The sequence below is a fragment of the Phocoena sinus genome, chromosome 10 (assembly GCF_008692025.1).
Source record: "Phocoena sinus isolate mPhoSin1 chromosome 10, mPhoSin1.pri, whole genome shotgun sequence".
Lineage (NCBI taxonomy): Eukaryota > Metazoa > Chordata > Mammalia > Artiodactyla > Phocoenidae > Phocoena > Phocoena sinus.
This window is the reverse complement of record NC_045772.1, coordinates 27792282-27813589: the sequence shown is the minus strand read 5'-3', so window position 1 is coordinate 27813589 and position 21308 is coordinate 27792282. Positions and strand designations below refer to the sequence as shown.

Here is a 21308-nt window from a genome sequence, read left to right as displayed (position 1 = left end):
TCTGTACAGCAAAGGAAACCATCATCAAAACAAAAAGGCAACCTACTGTATGGGAGAAGACATTTGCAAATGTCATATATCAGATAAGGGGTTAATATCTGAAATCTACAAAAATCTCATACAACTCAACAACAAAAAAACCACCAAATCAAAAAATGAGCAGAGGACCTGAACAGACATTTTTCCAAAGAAGACACACAGACAGCCAACAGGCACATGAAAGGATGTTCACGATCACTAATTATTAGGGAAATGGAAATCAAAACCACAATGAGATATCACCTCACACTTGTCAGAAAAGACAAGAAATAAATGTTTGAGAGGGTGTGGAGAAAAAGGAACCCTGAACTAGTGGTGGGACTATAAATTGTGCAGGCACTATGAAAAACAGTATGGAGGTTACTCAAAAAATTAAGACTAGAACTACCATATGACCAGCTGTTTCACTTTTGCCTATTTATCTGCAAAACACAAAACCACTCATTCAAAAAGATACATGCACCCCTATACATTACAGCATTATTTACAACAGCGAAGATATGAAAAAAAACCTAACTGTCCATTAAGGATGAATGGATAAAGAAGAAATGGCATACACATACACACACACACACACTGGACTACTCCTCAGCCATAAAAAAAGAATGAAATTCTGCCATTTGTGACCACATGGATGGACCTTGAAGGTATTATGCTAAATGAAATAAGTCAGACAGAGAAAAACAAATACCATATGATTTTGCTCATACACAGAATCTAAAAAAAAAAAATGAACAAATAAAATAAAACAAACTCACAGATACAGAGAACAGATTAGTGGTTACCAGAAGGAAAGGGGGTTGGGAAGTGGGCAAAATGGGGAAAGGGGGTCAACTGTATGGTGATGGGCAGCAACTAGACTTGTGGTGGTGATCACTTTGTAGTGTACACAGATGTCAAATCATAATGCTATACACCTGAAACATATAATTCTTAAAAATTTTAAGTGAAAAATTACAAGCAAACTATGTTTAAAACAAAGAACAGGTTAACTAAATTGTGACATACCCAACTCAACAAAACTGACAATTAAAAATGACAAGGGTGGGGGACTTCCCTGTCAGTCCAGTGGTTAAGACTCCACACTTCCACTGCAGGGGGCATAGGTTCAATCCCTGGTGAAGAAACTAGGGTCCCACATGCCACGCTGCACAGCCAAAATTTTTTTTAATTTTTTAAATTGTTTTTAAAAGTGACAAGGGTGAAGATTGTGCAAAGAAATTATAACACATGTGATATAATGTTGAATTTGTAAAGACAGGCAAAAATACAAAAGTTTTGGATATATTATGATTTCAGTTTATGCAAAGATAATAAACACAGATTGAAAGGTCACAGAAGACTGATGTGTTTTAACGTCAGGCTATTTTTTATTACTACTTTTCCTCTAGGTTGCTGAAAGAATAAGATTTTGTGCTGATGATTTAGTTAACCACCTACCCATCTCCTCTCAAAAATTTTTATTAGTGTGGTCATATTTTTTTTTAATTTTCAGAATTTTTTTTAATTAAAAAATATTTGGGCTAGCAAAAGATCCAAATGATTAGAGTTCTCAAACACCTATTATTAATGCTTAGTGGTGTCAGCCAAACAGGTCAAAATTTGAAAACATGGGGGGAAAAAGGTTATATGGTATTCAAAGTATTTATTTCAACCAAATAAGAATAGATGCCTGCATATATTTGGCTACCTTAGGTTGTTGATAATATAAAAATACATTCCTACTACCAACAACTATAAGATCAACATAAAGCAGCATTAATCTCTCCAAAACTACTTTCAAACAATCACATACAAGTTTTTGAATAAAGAACAGCACTTAACCGGGAAAAAAAAAGTTACTATTTACTGTACACAATACCTTAAAAGGTAGTATCACTATCAAAGGAGTTTTAACAACATGAAGTTTCTTTAAAATGCATTTTATCTATTTCAGACTAGTTGTTTATTAAATACAACTTTAAAAATCTACTTGTGAGAATCATAACTACACTGCTGTAATCCAAAGCAACCAATAGCTATGTCTTCCAATTATGACTGAAAATCTAATAGCAAAGAAAAACAATCAAAAACAAACATCTAGCAGCATATAAAAAACACCTATTTTATAGATGAATAACAGAAGTTTTTCTAATATCTGCTGATATACTGAGTCAGAGCTTCCAAACTCAACATATTCTTCCTACATATAACTCTCCCCCTACATATGACTTCACTACAGAGAAGGTCAAGCAGGAAGAGAGCAATAATTTCATTGAGAAACATAACTCAGTTTTACAACCTAATTGCTACTAAAATAAAGAACCTCATCTCTAAATCATACCTATCTTCAAAGCACTAAAACCAATTAAAAGGATACTAGTCTTTGCACACAGAAGAGATGTAGTAAATGCTTAATAAGCAAATGCACAACCCATACCACTCTAGCTGAAACTAGACTGGGAACAATGCAAACCAGCAGAAGCTGAGTTAGTAACACATTAATTGCCAGAAAAAAGGTGAGTTGACTAGAAATAAAATATTGCTTTTACGAAAATCTTTGAAAAAAAAATTGTTGTAAGATACTAAACACACCTTATACTTAGCAAAATTATTTCTGAAACTGGAAAGGATACAAGTATAAGAAATTAAATGACATACACCTCAAAACCTTGGAGACTTACAAGATATCGACAAGGATTTCTTATAAAATGTAAATTTCAGCATTGATTTTGTCCACTGTTTCACCCTCCTCCCACCATAAAGACCAATTAGGAAAAATTTTCACAAATTCAAGAAGTTTGAAAAGCCATCTATTATATTCAAACCTTAAGAAGGGTGTTTTTGGGACTTCCCTGGTGGCACAGTGGTTAAGAATCCGCCTGCCAATGCAGGGGACAACGGGTTTGAGCCCTGGTCTGGGAAGACTCCACAATGCCCTGGAGCAACTAAGCCTGCATGCCACAACTACTGAGCCTGCGCTCTGGAGCCCACAAGCCCCAACTACTGAGCCCACGTGCCACAAATACTGAAGCCGGCGCACCTAGAGCCCGCGCTCGCGCAAAAAGAGAAGCCACAGCGATGAGAAGCTCACACACCACGATGAAAAGTAGGCTCCACTCACCGCGACTAGAGAAAGCCCGTGCACAACAATGAAGAACCCAATGCAGCCAAAAATAAAAACAAATAAATCTATCAAAAAAAAAAAAAAAAAAAAAAGAAGGGGTGCTTTAAATACATTACCTGATCCTTGTACTATAAATGAATAATCAAAGATTTCTTAGGGCCCTCACTACCTCTTTCTTACTATTAAGAACTAAGAGGGGGGACCTTGAAGATGGCGGAAGAGTAAGACGCGGAGATCGCCTTCCTCCCCACGGATACACCAGAAATACATCCACACGTGGAACAACTCCTACAGAACTCCTACTGAAGGCTGGCAGAAGACCTCAGACCTCCCAAAAGGCAAGAAACTCCCCACGTAACTGGGTAGGGCAAAAGAAAAAACAGAGACAAAAGAATAAGGACGGCAACCTGCACCAGTGGGAGGGAGCTGTGAAGGAGGAAAAGTTTCCACACACTAGGAAGCCCCTCCGCGGGCGGAGACTGCGGGAGGCAGAGGGGGGAGTTTTCGGGACCACGGAGTAGTGCACAGCGACGGGTGCGGAGGGCAAAGCGGGGAGATTCCTGCACAGACGATCGGTGCTGACCGGCACTCAACCAGCCCGAGTGGCTTGTCTGCTCACCCGCCGGGGGCGGGCGGGGCTGCGAGCTGAGGCTCGGGTTTTGGTTTTGGACGGAGCTCAGGGAGAGGACTGGGGTTGGCGGCTTGAACATAGCCTGAAGGGGTTAGTGCACCACGACTAGCCGGGAGGTGAGTTCGGGGAAAAGCCTGCCACCGGCCGAAGAGGCAAGAGACTTTTTCTTCCCTCTTTGTTTCCTGGTGCGCGAGGAGAGGGTTTAAGAGCGCTGCTTAAAGGAACTCCAGAGACGGGCGCGAGCCGCGGCTAAAAAGCGCGAAACCCCAGAGACGGGCCGCGAGCCGCGGCTGAGGGCGCGAGCCCCCGAGACGGGCGCGAGCCGCGGCTGAAAGCGCAAACCCAGAGACTGGCGCGAGCCGCGGCTAAAACCGCGGACCCCAGAGACGGGCGGGAAACGCTAAGGCTGCTGCTGCCGCCACCAAGGGCCTGTGTGCGAGCACAGGTCACTCTCCACACCCCTCTTCCGCGGAGCCTGTGCAGCCCGCCACTGCCAGGTTCCCGGGATCCAGGGACAACTTCCCCGGGACAGCGCACGGCGGGCCTCAGGCTGGTGCAAACGTCACGCCGGCCTCTGCCGCAACGTTACGCTGCCTCTGCCGCCGCAGGCCGGCCCCGCACGCAGTGCCCCTCCTTCCCCCATCCCCCAACCCCCGGCCTGAGTGAGCCGGAGGCCCCGAATCAGCGGCTCCTTTAACCCCGTCCTGTCTGGAGCGAAAAAAACAGACGCCCTCCAGCGACCTACAACGCAAGAGGCAGGGCCAAATCCAAAGCTGAGCTCCTGTGAGCTTGTGAGAACAAAGAAGAGAAAGGGAAAATCTCTCCCAGCAGCCACAGAGCAGCGGATTAAAGCTCCACAATCAACTTGATATACCCTGCATCTGTGGAATACCTGAAATAGACAAGGAATGATCCCAAATTGAAGAGGTGGAATTTAGGAGCGAGATCTATGATTTTTTTTCCCTTTTCCTCTTTTTGTGAATGTGTACGTGTATGCTTCTGTGTGACATCTAGTCTGTATACTCTAGCTTCCACCATTTGTCCTAGGGCTATATCCGTCCATGACTTTTTTTAAAAATTCTTTTTCTTAATAATTAAGTTTAATTGTAATAACTTTATTATACTTTACCTTCGTTCTTTCTTTCTTTCCTTCCTTCCCTCCCTCCTTTAGACCAACGAATCACCCCAAATTGAGGAGGTGGTCTCAGGGAGCAGGATTTATGATTTTTCCCCCCTTTACCTCTTTTTGTGAAGGTGTATGTGTATGCTTCTGTGTAAGATTTTCTCTGTATAGCTTTGCTTCCAACATTTGTCCTAAGGTTCTATCCGTCCCTTTTTTTTTTTTCTAAATATTTTTTTAATTCAATAACTATATTATACTTTATTTTATTTTTACTGTATCATCTTTCTTTCTGTCTTTTTTTCCTTCTTTCCCTCCTTCCTTCCTTCCTCCCTCCCTCCCTCCCTCCCTCCTTTCTTTCCTTCTTTGCTTCTTTCTTCCTTCCTTCCTTTCCTCCTTTCCCTCTTTCTTTACTCATACTTTCTACTAATTCTCCCTACTTTTTCTCCCTTTTATTCTGAGCTGTGTGGATGAAAGGCTCTTGGTGCTCCAGACAGGAGTCAGGGCTCTGCCTCTGAGGTAGGAGAGCCAACTTCAGGACACTGGTCAACAAGAGACCTCCCAGCTCCACATAATATTAAACGGTGGAAATATCCCAGAGACCTCCATCTTAACACCAGCACCCAGCTTCACTCAACGACCAGCAAGCCATAGTGCTGGACAACCTATGCCAAACAACTAGCAAAACAGGAACACAACCCCACCATTAGCAGAGAGGCTGCCTAAAATCATAATAAGGCCACAGACACCCCAAAACACACCACCATAACGTGAACCTGCCCACTAGAGAGACAAGATCCAGCCTCATCCAGCACAACACAGGCACTAGTCCCCTCCACCAGGAAGCCTACACAACCCACTGAAACAACCTTAGCCACTGGAGACAGACATCAAAAACAACGGGAACTACGAACCTGCAGCCTGCAAAAAAGGAGACCCCAAACACAGTAGATAAGCAAAATGAGAAGACAGAAAACACACAGCAGATGTAGGAGCAAGATAAAAACCCACCAGACCTAACAAATGAAGAGGCAATAGGCAATCTACGCTGAAAAAGAATTCAGAATAATGATAGTAAGGATGATCCGAATCTTGGAAGTAGAATGGACAAAATGCAAGAAACAGTTAACAATGACCTACAAGAACTAAAGATGAAACAAGCAACGATGAACAATGCAATAAATGAAATTAAAATCACTCTAGATAGGATCAATAGCAGAATACTGAGGCAGAAGAACGGATAAGTGACCTGGAAGATAAAGTAGGTGGAAATAGACTATGCAGAGCAGAATAAAGAAAAAAGAATGAAAAGAACTGAGGACGTCTCAGAGACCTCTGGGACAACATGAAACGCACCAACATTCGAATTATAGGGGTTCCAGAAGAAGAGAAAGAAAGAAAGGGACTGAGAAAATATTTGAAGAGATTATAGTTTGAAAACTTCCCTAATATGGGAAAGGAAATAGTTAATCAAGTCCAGGAAGCACAGAGGGTCCCATACAGGATAAATACAAGGAGAAACACGCCAAGACACATATTAATCAAACTGTCAAAAATTAAATACAAAGAAAGCATATTAAAAGCAGCAAGGGAAAAACACCAAATAACACACAAGGGAATCCCCATAAGGTTAACAGCTGATCTCTCAGCAGAAACCCTACAAGCCAGAAGGGAGTGGCAGGACATACTGAAAGTGATGAAGGAGAATAGCCTGCAACCAAGACTACTCTACCCAGCAAGGATCCTCATTCACATTTGATGGAGAAATTAAAACCTTTACAGACAAGCAAAAGCTGAGAGAGTTCAGCACCACCAAACCAGCTTTACAACAAATGCTAAAGGAACTTCTCTAGACACGAAACACAAGAGAAGGAAATGACCTATAGTAGCGAACCCAAAACAATATATAAATGGAATAGGAACATACATATCAATAATTACCTTAATGTAAATGGACTAAATGCTCCCACCAAAAGACACAGATTGGCTGAATGGATACAAAAACAAGACCCTTATATATGCTGTCTACAAGAGACCCACTTCAGAACTAGAGACACATACAGACTGAAAGTAAGGGGATGGAAAAAGATATTCCATGCAAATGGAAACCAAAAGAAAGCTGGAGTAGCAATTCTCATATCAGGACAAAATAGACTTTAAAATAAGGACTATTAAAAGGGACAAAGAAGGACACTACATAATGATCAAGGGATCGATCCAAGAAGAAGATATAACAATTGTAAATATTTATGCACCCAACATAGGAGCACCTCAATACATAAGGCAAATACTAACAACCATAAAAGGGGAGATCAACAGTAACACATTCATAGTAGGGGACTTTAACACCCCACTTTCACCCATGGACAGATCATCCAAAATGAAAATTAAATAAGGAAACACAAGCTTTAAATGATACATTAAACAAGATGGACTTAATTGATATTTATAGGACACTCCATCCAAAAACAACAGAATACACATTTTTCTCAAGTGCTCATGGAACATTCTCCAGGATAGATCATATCTTGGGTCACAAATCAAGCCTTGGTAAATTTAAGAAAACTGAAATTGTATCAAGTATCTTTTCCGACCACAACGCCATGAGACTAGATATCAATTACAGGAAAAGATCTGTAAAAAATACAAACACATGGAGGCTAAAACAATACACTACTTAATAATGAAGTGATCACTGAAGAAATCAAAGAGGAAATAAAAAAATACCTAGAAACAAATGACAATGGAGACACAACGACCCAAAACCTATGGGATGCAGCAAAAGCAGTTCTAAGGGGGAGTTTATAGCAATACAAGCCCACCTTAAGAAGCAGGAAACATCTCGAATAAACAACCTAACCTTGCACCTCAAGCAATTAGAGAAAGAAGAACAAAAAAACCCCAAAGCTAGCAGAAGGAAAGAAATCATAAAAATCAGATCAGAAATAAATGAAAAAAGAAATGAAGGAAACAATAGCAAAGATCAATAAACTAAAAGCTGGTTCTTTGAGAAGATAACAAAATAGATAAACCGCTAGCCAGACTCATCAAGAAAAAAAGGGAGAAGACTCAAATCAATAGAATTAGAAATGAAAAAAGGAGAAGTAACAACTGACACTGCAGAAATAAAAAAAATCATGAGAGATTACTACAAGCAACTCTATGCCAATAAAATGGACAATCTGGAAGAAATGGACAAATTCTTAGAAATGCACAACCTGCCAAGACTGAATCAGGAAGAAATAGAAAATATGAACAGACCAATCACAAGCACTGAAATTGAAACTGTGATTAAAAACCTTCCAACAAACAAAAGCCCAGGACCAGATGGCTTCACAGGGTGAATTCTATCAAACGTTTAGAGAAGAGCTAACACCTATCCTTCTCAAACTCTTCCAAAATATAGCAGAGGGAGGAACACTCCCAAATTCCTTCTACGAAGCCACCATCACCTTGATACCAAAACCAGACAAGGATGTCACAAAGAAAGAAAAACTACAGGCCAATATCACTGATGAACATAGATGCAAAAAATTCCTCAACAAAATACTAGCAAACAGAATCCAAACAGCACATTAAAAAGGATCATACACCATGATCAAGTGGGGTTTATTCCAGGAATGCAAGGATTCTTCAATATACGCAAATCTATCAATGTGAATAAACCATATTAACAAATTGAAGGAGAAAAACCATATGATCATCTCAATAGATGCAGAGAAAGCTTTCGACAAAATTCAACACCCATTTATGATAAAAACCCTCCAGAAAGTAGGTATAGAGGGAACTTTCCTAAACATAATAAAAAGCCATATATGACAAGCCCACAGCAAACATCATCCTCAATGGTGAAAAACTGAAAGCATTTCCACTAAGATCAGGAACAAGACAAGGTTGCCCACTCTCACCACTCTTATTCAACATAGTTTTGGAAGTTTTAGCCACAGCAATCAGAGAAGAAAAGGAAATAAAAGGAATCCAAATCGGAAAAGAAGAAGTAAAGCTGTCACTGTTTGCAGATGACATGATACTATACATAGAGAATCCTAAAGATGCTACCAGAAAACTACTAGAGCTAATCAATGAATTTGGTAAAGTAGCAGGATACAAAATTAATGCACAGAAATCTCTGGCATTCCTATATACTAATGATGAAAAATCTGAAAGTGAAATCAAGAAAACACTCCCATTTACCATTGCAACAAAAAGAATAAAATATCTAGGAATAAACCTACCTAAGGATACGAAAGACCTGTATGCAGAAAATTATAAGACACTGATGAAAGAAATTAAAGATGATACAAATAGATGGAGAGATATATACCATGTTCTTGGATGGGAAGAATCAACATTGTGAAAATGACTCTACTACCCAAAGCAATCTACAGATTCAATGCAATCCCTATCAAACTACCACTGGCATTTTTCACAGAACTAGAACAAAAAAATTTCGCAATTTGTATGGAAACACAAAAGACCCCGAATAGCCAAAGCAAGTCAGGGAGCTGGAGGAATCAGGCTCCCTGACTTCAGACTATATTACAAAGCAACAGTAATCAAGACAGTATGGTACTGGCACAAAAACAGAAAGATAGATCAGTGGAACAGGATAGAAAGCCCAGAGATAAACCCACGCACATATGGACACCTTATCTTTGATAAAGGAGGCAGGAATGTACAGTGGAGAAAGGACAGCCTCTTCAATAAATGGTGCTGGGAAAACTGGACAGGTACATGTAAAAGTATGAGATTAGATCACTCCCTAACACCATACACAAAAATAAGCTCAAAATGGATTAAAGACCTAAATGTAAGGCCAGAAACTATCAAACTCTTAGAAGAAAACATAGGAAGAACACTCTATGACATAAATCACAGCAAGATCCTTTCTGACCCACCTCCTAGAGTAATGGAAATAAAAAACAAAAATAAACAAATGGGACCTAATGAAACTTCAAAGCTTTTGCACAGCAAAGGAAACCATAACCAAGACCAAAAGACAACCCTCAGAATGGGAGAAAACATTTGCAAATGAAGCAACTGACAAAGGATTAATCTCCAAAATTTACAAGCAGCTCATGCAGCTCAATAACAAAAAAAACAAACAACCCCATCCAAAAATGGGCAGAAGACCTAAATAGACATTTCTCCAAAGAAGATATACAGACTGCCAACAAACACATGAAAGAATGCTCAACATCATTAATCATTAGAGAAATGCAAATCAAAAACTACAATGAGATATCATCTCACACCAGTCAGAATGGCCATCATCAAAAAAATCAAGAAACAATAAATGCTGGAGAGGGTGTGGAGAAAAGGGGACACTCTTGCACTGCTGGTGGGAATGTGAATTGGTTCAGCCACTGTGGAGAACAGTATGGAGGTTCCTTAAAAAACTACAAATAGAATTACCATATGACCCAGCAATCCCACTACTTGGAATATACCCTGAGAAAACCAAAATTCAAAGAGAGTCATGTACCAAAATGTTCATTGCAGCTCTATTTACAATAGCCAGGACATGGAAACAACCTAAGCGCCCATCATCGGATGAATGGATAAAGAAGATGTGGCACATATACACAATGGAATATTACTCAGCCTTAAAAAGAAATGAAATTGAGCTATTTGTAATGAGATGGATAGACCTAGAATCTGTCATACAGAGTGAAGTAAGTCAGAAAGAAAAAGACAAATACCGTATGCTAACACATATATATGGAATTTAAGGGAAAAAAATGTCATGAAGAACCTAGGGGTAAGATAGGAATAAAGACGCAGACCTACTGGAGAACGGACTTAAGGATATGGGGAGGGGGAAGGGTGAGTTTTGACAGGGCGAGAGAGAGTCATGGACATATACACACTAACAAACGTAGTAAGGTAGATAGCTGGGGGGAAGCAGCCGCAAGGCACAGGGATATTAGCTCGGTGCTTTGGGACAGCCTGGAAGGGTGGGATGGGGAGAGTGGGAGGGAGGGAGACGCAAGAGTGAAGACATATGGGAACATATGTATATGTATAGCTGATTCACTTTGTTGTAAAGCAGAAACTAACACACCATTGTAAAGCAATTATACCCCAATAAAGATGTTTAAAAAAAAAAAAAAAAAAAAAGAACTAAGAACTTTGCACATACAGATGAACTGAAAAGGTATATTTGCAAATGACAAGTTTCTTATCTCATGGAAAACATTCCAGGGCTTCCAGGGAATTTTCATGTTCAACCTCTTAGCTTACCATACACTGTTAGGTGATCTCACTTATTCCCTTAACTTTACTTATCCCCCAATGCAGACAAAAATAAAATTCTAAATCTAATCCAGATCTCTGCTGAACTTCAAATTCATATTTTCCTTTCCTGCTAAATATCTCTACCAGAGTGCCGTGAAAGCACACTACAGTCATTTTATTCAAAACCAAATTCATTATCTGTTCTCATAAACCTTTTATCCATCTGCATTCTCTACCTGAACTTACAGAAACATCACATACCCATCTTGTTTTAAATCCAAAGCATTACCCTTAACTCCCCTCTTTCTCAACTTTCACATCCAATCACCAAGTTAATTGAATCACCAACATAAATTTTGAATCTATCCTTTCTTCATCTCCTTTGCCATTAACTCAGTTCAAGACTTCATCATCTCTCACCTGGACTATAAAAGAGAGACTAATTGATTTCCTAAAGCACCTCAAATGAATCATTTCCAAAATCAAACCACTTATCTCAACCCTTTACCACCCCAGGGAAAAAAGTTTTCTTTTCCTCCTATGTTCTCTAGCTTAGTTAATAATAATCCTCATTTATTTAAAACTTCAGCTTAAGTCTAACTGAACTCGAATTGATATCTGTACACCAATGTTCATCGCAGCATTCACAATAGCTAAAAGGTGGAAACGACCCAAATGTCTACCGATAGATGTATGGATAAACAAAATGTGGTATATGCATACAGTAGAATATTATTCAGCCTTTCAAAGGAAGGAAATTCTAATACATGCTACAACATGGATGAACCCAGGAAGCATTAGTCTAAGTGAAATAAGCCAGACACAGAAGGACCAATATGTATGACTCCACTAATATGAGCACCTAGAATAATCAAATTCATAGAGACAGAAAGCAAAACAGTGGTTGCCAAAGGCTGGGATAGGGGGAATAAGGAGTTGTTTAATGGTACAGAATTTCAGTTTGGGAATGATAAAAACATTCTGGAAATAGATAGTTGTAATGGTTGCACAACAATATGAATGTACTTAATGCCACTAAACTTTATACTTTAAAATGATAAAAATGCTAAATTTCATGTTACAATTTTTAATTTTTTTTAATTTTAAACCTAACTGAATCTCAAGTTAATGCTATAGCCACACAAAGAAGATAATTATATCAAGTGTTTTAAGAACACAATGTTTTGACTTTATAGCCTTAGCGAGCTATAGTATAAGGACAAAAAGAACTGCTAAAAAAACATTAGTAAAACTGATTCAGTAAGCTTATTAACAGTAATATTAGTATTGTTACTTTAAAGCTATGTTATATATATTTTTAGGAAAAAATAATTATGTTAACGTTAAGAGCCAAGATGTTCAGTATAAAATTTCAAAATACAAACTCAAAGAAGGAAAAAATACTTTAATTTGAACTCATGTTGTTTTGCATTTTAAATCTGTCCATATGTACATATGTGTGTGTGTGTGTGTGTATATATATATATATATATATATATCCTAGTTCTTATCTTAAATGCTTAAAAGCAATGACAACACAGAAGCAATGAGAACCCTAAGTGCCCAGACAGTGGTATTTAAATAGCATTCCCCATTAAAAGGAACCAGGACTCTTTGGAGAAATGGATGATTCCAGCCTGGAGGAGAAATTTTACTAGATGAACCTGGCACATGTTGTGCCACAAAGCAAGGAAGTTATCAAACACTAACAGGGTCCTGTCAAAATGACAAAAGTCACCTTGAAGGCACTTCTACTAGGTAAAGCTGGGACAATTTGCATACCAAAAAACCACACTGACTTCAATTGACTGAAACCCACTAAATATATACAAATCCTTGAGTTCATGAAATATATTTAAAAATCCATGAGTGCTTCTTCCTCTTCCGGGGATGGTATCTAGAGGCATTCAGGATGGTCCAGTGTTTGAGACACCATTGTAGGCTATCCTACAATACAGCCTCTAACAAAACCAGGCTGTCCCAAACCCCTGGTGTTTACTTTTATACCAAGAAGGTTGAGGAAAGCACCAAAATCCACATGTGGCGTGTGCCCAGGCCAACTTTGAGGAGTTTGTGCTGTGAGACCCAAAGCTCTTACAAGGTTGTCTAAAACGAAAAAAAACATATCAGCCAGGCCTATGGTGGTTCCATGTGTGTTTTAAATGTGTCCGTGACAGGAACAAGCACGCTTTCCTTACTGAGGAACATAAAATCGTTGTGAAAGTGTTGAAAGCACAAGCACAGAGTCAGAAAGCTAAATAAAAAAATGAAGTTTTTCTGAGTAATTAAAAAATTAAAAGGCAAAAAAAAAAAAAAAAAATCCGTGAGTTCTCTTTCCTCAAGGAAAGAGAAAGTCAAAAGACAAATAAGCAAGCCTCATTGATCACTACTAGAGTAGTGTATCGATTCTTATTCTGAAAATTCATAATTAAAGAAAAAGAATTAAGCATTTATCCTGACCATCCAGTATACGCTGAAATTCATGGCAACCAAATCGCCCTGGTTTAAACCGAAAAGTTCTTTACAGAAAAAATGTCAGTTAATATATGTAGAAGAAATTAAAAATCTGGAAAATCAACAGTCTGCAACTGTTGATGGAATCAGTCTTTCTAACTTAAGTGACATCAATAAAACCCTTCCTTAGACAAGAAATCTTTCTCTACTTTAAACTGTTATATCTCTTATTTATACTTCTCTTGTAACACTTACCAATACAAGGAAGAAGAAAGTGGTGGTGGATTGTTACAGTAATGACTCTCAATGAATCACACCTATGTTTTAATGCCCTTGCAATTCTCCCGTGTAATCCTCTCCCACATGGGCTCTGGCAATGAGACTTGCCTTGGCTGATGGCAGAGTCGCAAATAACATACAAGTAGAGTGCACAATGGGATATGCTCCCTCATTGCTGGAAACTCTTCTGTCACCACACAAGCCCAGGATAACCTTGGATACATGTGACCCAAGGAATATTATCAACAATATGAGAGAGGCTGTTAGACTATCACCCCAATCAAACCAACAGATAACTCCAGCTGTATTAGTAACTCCAAGAGAGACCAGCAGAAGAACCATTCAGCTTAGCCTAGCCCAAAACTGTTGATCTAGAGAATCTAGAGCAAATAAAATGATGGTGGTTTTAAGCCAAAGTTTGGGGATGGTTTATTATGCAGCAATAGACACAATTAGATACAGTAGATATAATGTCATATCTTCTCCACAAGAGAGAAAAGGAAACCTTTCTGAGGATGGGAAGCCCTATAAAGAATGAGGTATTCATCAAATTTCCTAGTAAGGACACAATAAAAATACCCCCTGAGTTTAACACACAATACTTCTCATTACATTAAAAAGAATTAATGTAACTACTCCAAGATTTACATTATTCTATTTTCCATTGTTTCTTTTTTAACTTTCTAAGTTAAACAAGAGACTATAAGACTAAACTGCCAATCTGGTTTTCAGGGTATTTGAGTAAAATCAAAAAACTGTTTTTTGGGGGTTTTTTTGCGGTACGCAGGCCTCTCGCTGCTGTGGCCTCTCCCGTTGCGGAGCACAGGCTCCGGACGCACAGGCTCAGCGGCCATGGCTCACGGGCCCAGCCGCTCCGCGGCATGTGGGAACTTCCCGGACCGGGGCACAAACCCGTGTCCCCTGCATCGGCAGGCGGACTCTCAACCACTGCACCACCAGGGAAGCCCACAAAAAATTTTTTTTCTTTGACAATACTCATTGGTGGAAAGAATATTGCAAAACCAACACTCTCAAACATTGTTTATGGGAGTGTAACTAAATACAAAAAATATGCATACTCTCTCACTCACTGCTAGGAAATTACCCAGTGGACAAATTCATTAAAGGACCACCTATATATGTATAGCAAGCATGCTCACTGCCGTGTTATTTATTAGCAAAACTGGAAACAAACTAAATGTCCTTCAATAGAGAAATGATTAAATTTTAATAATCCATATAATAAAATATAATGTAGTTATTAAAAATAAACAAATAATAAGAGGCAGTTCTGAAAGTGCTGACTACTGAAAGCTCTCCAAACTATATTAAGTGAAAAAAATCAAATTCATATAGTATAATGTTAATGGATATATGCATTAAAACTTTGTGGAAAAATACACAAGAAACTATTAGCACTGATTACTGGGAAGGACCTTCTACTTTTCACTTTATATCTTCTATACTCCTAATCCTTAACTCCTGTCAGCCTCAAACTTCATATAAAATTTGTCTCTTAAGTCCTTTCCTGCTTGCTCTCAATCTTCAACCTTGAGAATGGTCACTAATACTCTTTGTTCTAATCTCCATTACAAATCTAACAACTTTAAACTTGTTTACAACTCATTTTTGGTAATTACTTTTTTTTTTGTCCTCTGAGTTCCTTCTCATTTCTCCACCTTCTTCTTAAAACCGAATATATCCCAATCTATATCAAATCCTGATGTAGAAGACTTACTCAGACTGTTGCAGTATGACCTTGACCCACCATGTAACTCCACAGATGCTTTTCTATCCATCATAAAACCATGTACAATAGTAAGCTTCTTTACAAATATACCACATTTAACACTAATTCATTTACATCAGCTTTCAACTGCAAATAATTCCTATTTTTTTAAATGTGAGCAGTTCCGCCTAACCTAGAGCCATCTACAACTTTAATAAGCATCAAATAGTCACCCCTGTTGTTAAATTACTAATGGTAAATTGAGTGCAATTCCTATTCGTCTTTCTAAGGTGTCTCTAAGAGGCTATATTCCCCCGTTGCACCTGATTCCAGCCTACTCCAAAATTTCTCAAGTGCCAGCACACAATATACTTCTGCATCCTAAGTCTTCCCTGCCTAACCTAGTGACATAAACTACGATACATACAATACAGTATGCCAGAGAAGGGGGGTGAGAAGCATATACTTATCTAAATGCAACTGGCTCTTGTTTTCAGCAGGGCATGTCAAGCATCCCCAAAACAAAAGTACATCTAAATCTAGGAATACTGATTCATAAAACAGTAGTTGGAGTCACACAGACCTGCATTCAACTTCCAGTTTACCCACTTAGAAGCTTTGTAAAAGTACTTAACCTCTGTAAGCCCCAAAATCCCCATTTGTAAAGTGGAACTAATGTCAGCCTCAAAGAACTGTTGGGAGGATTAAATGAAATAGTATGCATACAACGTTTAAATCGGTGCCTGGCATTTGTTAGATATACTATAAAGTAGTAGATACTTACATTATTACTAAGTGCACTCATAAAAAAAAGACCTAGAATCAAAATTTAAAAGCTGGAAAACATCTCAGAAATCATGTTCCAACTGTAACACTCCATAGATGAGGAAACGAAGCCCTAGAAAGTACAACTGCTTACCTGACATCATGCTATCTAACGACAGAGTTGCAATTAAAACTTAGGTTTCCAAGTCCTAATTCAATATCTTCTCTACTGTCTCAAATATTTCTTGGCCATCTCTCTGATACCCATCAAGACACTTAATTTCTCTAATCTCAACTTCTTCAATGACAAACTACAGGGACAGGACAAGATCATGGGTCTTTCTAGCTCCAAAATTCTCATTCATGATTCATGTGGGCCTTAAACTGGCTAACGTTAAAAGCATGCCCATAGAAACAAAGTCAAATATATTTCCAATTTTTATATATGCTTAGCTTTCTTATGCAATACTTTCAAAACTCTAAAATTTAGTTAGTGGTTATTAATAGGTATATGAAAGCAGTCAAGTCAGAAAAAAAAAAAAAGGCAGCCTAGTCAATAAGAGACTGAGACAACCAAAACTAATTATAGATAAGTTACTAGCAACTAAACTGGGTTTATAGACATCATACAAGTAACTCATATTAAATGAAAGAATAAAAGACTTTAATATCTAACACTTTTTAAATATCTAACATGTAATTAAATATCTAACATATAATTAAAATTGATTCACATATTTTAAGCAAGTTTAGGCCATCAGGTGTCTTGATTCAATAAATATGGATAGACAGACACAAAAATATATCAAAATAGAAATTCAGAACCTGGGGGAGAATGGATACGTGTATATGAAAGGCTGACTCACTTGCTGTGCACCTGAAACTATCACAACATTATTAATCGGCTATACTCCAATATAAAAGTTTTTAAAAAAAAAAAAGGTTGCTCGCCCATCTCTCAGGACCGACTGACCCATGTTCAACTGCTGTTCACATGGAACCCTTCTCCACTTCGGCCTTCAAAGTTCTCGTTTGAATATTTGCTACTACCACCAAGATCTGCACCTGCGGCGGCTCCACCCGGGCCCGCGCCCTAGGCTTCAAGGCTCACCGCAGCGGCCCTCCTACCTGTCTCAGAGGCGGGGGGTGGGGTGTGTGTGTGTGGAACGACGACTACACCCCACCCAAGGGAGGATGGCCCAAACTCCCTGCTCCCGTCCCCTCACACGGCACTTTTCATTTTTTAATGTCTTAAAATCACTTGAGAGAGCTGGGAAAGGTGCTAATAATAAAAATTTCCTAACAGAGAATCTGTGGGCCATACTCAAAAATCCCAAAATGTGCTTGAAGACCTACTGTGTAAAAACTTCAGAATCTAACAAAAATCCTAATCTACTGGCTATGGATTCCTGTTATAAAAAAATTATGTAGAATGTCAGTTTCAAAGAAGTAGAACACAATATTTATAAAATTAAAAATCCTCCTGAATATTATCATCTTTTACAATGCAAAAAATCCCTGAGAAAGACTATCCAAATAGCAGATGACTCGTAATTCAGGTTCCCAAGGAAACAGAGTCTGAGATTGATATCTGCAAGCAGGTTTACTGGGGAGTGCTCTCAAGAACACCTATGTAGGCACAGAGGGCCGCATGACTGGGCCAAGGGAGAAGCTGAACCAGTATTGATCAATAACAGTTGCAAGAGCAGCCTCAACTAAGCCTACAAAGAGTCCTGTAAGCTAGAATGACCCTTTCATCATGTTAGTCTCTAATCAAGGCAAGAGGATGATTCTTTTCATCCCCCACCATTAACCAGGAATGAAATACAGGCGGCTTCCAGAAGGGGACATAAACTTGGGTGAGGCAGCCATGATCCCAAGCAACTAACGAGAATGTGTCTCTATCCTGAAGGGGAATCTATGGCCCACACCAAAGCATCCACTAAAATGAATGTACCTTACTTGCATTTGAGACACGCATAAAGGGCTATACACTGGGAAAGGGAGTGGCAGAGGGGAACTCAACAGAAAAGGAGACCTACTCTCTTCTGGAGCCTACTAATGTGGCAGGTGCTGTGATAGTCATGTTACATGAGCTACGGGATTTTATCGCTGAAGCCTTGCTTCCTGAAGACCAGTGGTTTTTTCTCAGCAAAGAGGCTAAGAAACAGGGTAAAAAGGTATCAGGATTTGTTATTAACACTTAAAATGCTACTTTGGGGTTGCAAATGGTCTGCAGACTCAAAATCTCTGGTACTTCCGTGATTTTCAACTAATACTTTTACCCTGAAAAGCACTTCAAAATCACCTGAGGTGGTGCCCTCATTGAACAGATAAGGAAAGTGAAGCCAAGAGAAGTTCATGATTTGCCTAAGATCACACTGATAGGCAGAATTTAGAACGTGGACTCAAGTCTTTTGATTCCAAATTCAGTGATTTCCTCTACTTGATGTGGTGTCTTTACATTCAAAAACTTAACAAAATCAAAATAACCCAGAGACATGAAGTCGTATTGTAAAGCTCAGAATATCAACTTCTCCCAGATCATTTGTACTTTCAAAATCAGGCACATAAGAAACCTGAGTTTTACACTAAAGAAATGTCAATTGGTAGTGTGCTAAATGAAATATTATATCTTTCTATTAATAATAATAATAGCTGGGCTTCCCTGGTGGTGCAGTGGTTGAGAGTCCGCCTGCCGATGCAGGGGACACCGGTTCGTGCCCCTGTCCGGGAAGATCCCACATGCTGCGGAGCGGCTGGGCCCGTGAGCCATGGGCCACTGAGCCTGCGCGTCCGAGCCTGTGCTCCACAACGGGAGGAGGCCACAGCAGTGAGAGGCCCGCATACAGCAAAAAAAAAAAAAAATAATAGCTAACTTACAACCTCTGTGACAGGCACAACATCAGATCTTTATTCCACATTATATCATTTAATCATCACAACAATCCTTTGGATAAAATTAAAGGAATTGTTCCCATTTAACCAAGGGGGAAAAATAAGGTTAAAGAAACTAAGTAAGTTGCTAGCTAAGATTACAAATGTAATAATGCACAGAGCTGGAGATTCCACCTGACTTAACAAAATGCTCTCAAAGTTAAAACATCCACTATGCTACAAGCCCTATGCTGCTTCTCAATTTTTCCTTTTCTGAACTTTTCAGACTTCCATGATGTACATGATTTTTCTAACCAGAAATATATTCTTTTATTATTTCTAAATATTCTATTTTTAAAACTAAATCATTTGCTTTGAGATATTTGGAAGTTGCAAACAGATAGAACAAGGTTTATCAGAAAAATTAATGTCTTATAGACCAAAAATAAACCCATACTTCCTTTATCAGAGGTCCAATTCAATACAATTACTCTTAATCCCCCACAACAGAGTGTGTTTTGGCATAGCACTACACAAAGTCAGGATTCCTAGAAACACTTTCCAAATGTTATTTAGCTAATAAAGTCCCAATAAAGTATCACTGAGACGCTAGAAAAAAACTTGTATATAGCAATACTTATGTAAAAACTTAACCATAGTCTAATATTAAACATTGAAACGAGGAAAGGATGTGGTTTTTATTAAATTCCATCTGCTGCTATGACCCATTGCAATACTTAAACAGATGTCTATGCAACTAAGTTATTCATGTTCAATATGTCAGATCAATCAATGGCCATGGATCTATCCCAAAGTAAGTTATTCTTACCGCAACCCATATGAGAGACATAGTCCAGAGACAGCCAGGGTATATGACCCCATGTCTACTGCCATACGACCAAATGTGATCACCTGGGACCCAAAAAAGCAGGCCATTCACAAGCTACTAGCAACCAATAAAATGCTCAGTGGCAAAACACACACACCAAACAAACCCCAGTGTGAACAATGGACTACTGCTGAGCTCCATGCTTAGGCCTTTTAAACTGCAAACTATGAAGAGAAATGACTAGTCACACAGAGACTTCCTGGTGGTTCCAGTGGTTAGACTCCACGCTCCCAATGCAGGGGCCCAGGTTCGATCCCTGGTCAGGGAACTAGATCCCACGTGCGCCCGAATGCCACAACTAAAAAAAGGTCCCACACGCCACAACAAAGAGCCCACGAGCCGCAACAAAGATCTTGCACGCGGCAACGAAGAATCTCACGTGCTGCACACTAAGACCCAGCGCAGCCAATAAGGAAATAAATATTAAAAAAAAAAAATTAGCCACCCAAACTGGCACTAAACAGATACACATCAAAGTCATGAGGTAAATAAGAGTACTGGAGGGACTTAAGTAAATCAAAGTTATAACCCAGCCAAAGTTTCAAAACACCACTGACTCTTGAGAATGCAGAAGCTATGAAGGAAAAAAACTAGAATAGAGGGTAAGAAAATTAGCTGGCAACCAAATGAACCTAACCAGAACTATAATCACTATTTCAGGAGCCACAGTAAAGCTTATTTCTAGAATGATCTGTAAAAGATGTTTCATGGTATCACAATTCCTAAAGGAGGAATCCTATGAATCAAATGACCTCACTCCACTCTCAACCTCAGCTGACTAAACCAGCAGCAGACAACCTGACCCAGAGGAAGTAACTCCATTACTGGCCAGCCATAGACCTACACATGGCCCAACAAGAAAGATGAAGAGGACATTTTTGATTCTTCTCGTTGGGGTTTGGAAATTGAGCCAGTTGGCTATGCAACATTTGGCCAGTCGGCTATGCAAAGGTAAGGTGAAAAGCAAGTAGAATCATGTGGTCAGATGGCCATCTGAGGTCTTGAGCATACTAAGCAAGGAGTAGCAAGGAGGATGGACACAGAGATGCAGAGGCAAAATGCCAGTGGTTCCAGGAGACTGTGTGAGACAGAGGGGAGTACTGCCTCTGCCCCGACACCTTTCTAGGTCCTACTGTCTAGAGACCCAACTGTATAGCAATTCTTATTCTTAGATCACTTTGA

The 21308-nt window shown here is 39.1% G+C and overlaps 1 protein-coding gene and 1 pseudogene across 1 annotated transcript in view; one reads left to right on the top strand and one right to left on the bottom strand.

Moving 5' to 3' along the window:
- The window catches only part of EEA1 (early endosome antigen 1), a 142159-nt gene that overhangs the window by 107516 nt on the left and 13335 nt on the right, over positions 1–21308 (bottom strand). The gene's annotated exons all lie outside the window — the stretch shown is intronic.
- Positions 13019–13395, top strand: LOC116760364 (annotated as a pseudogene).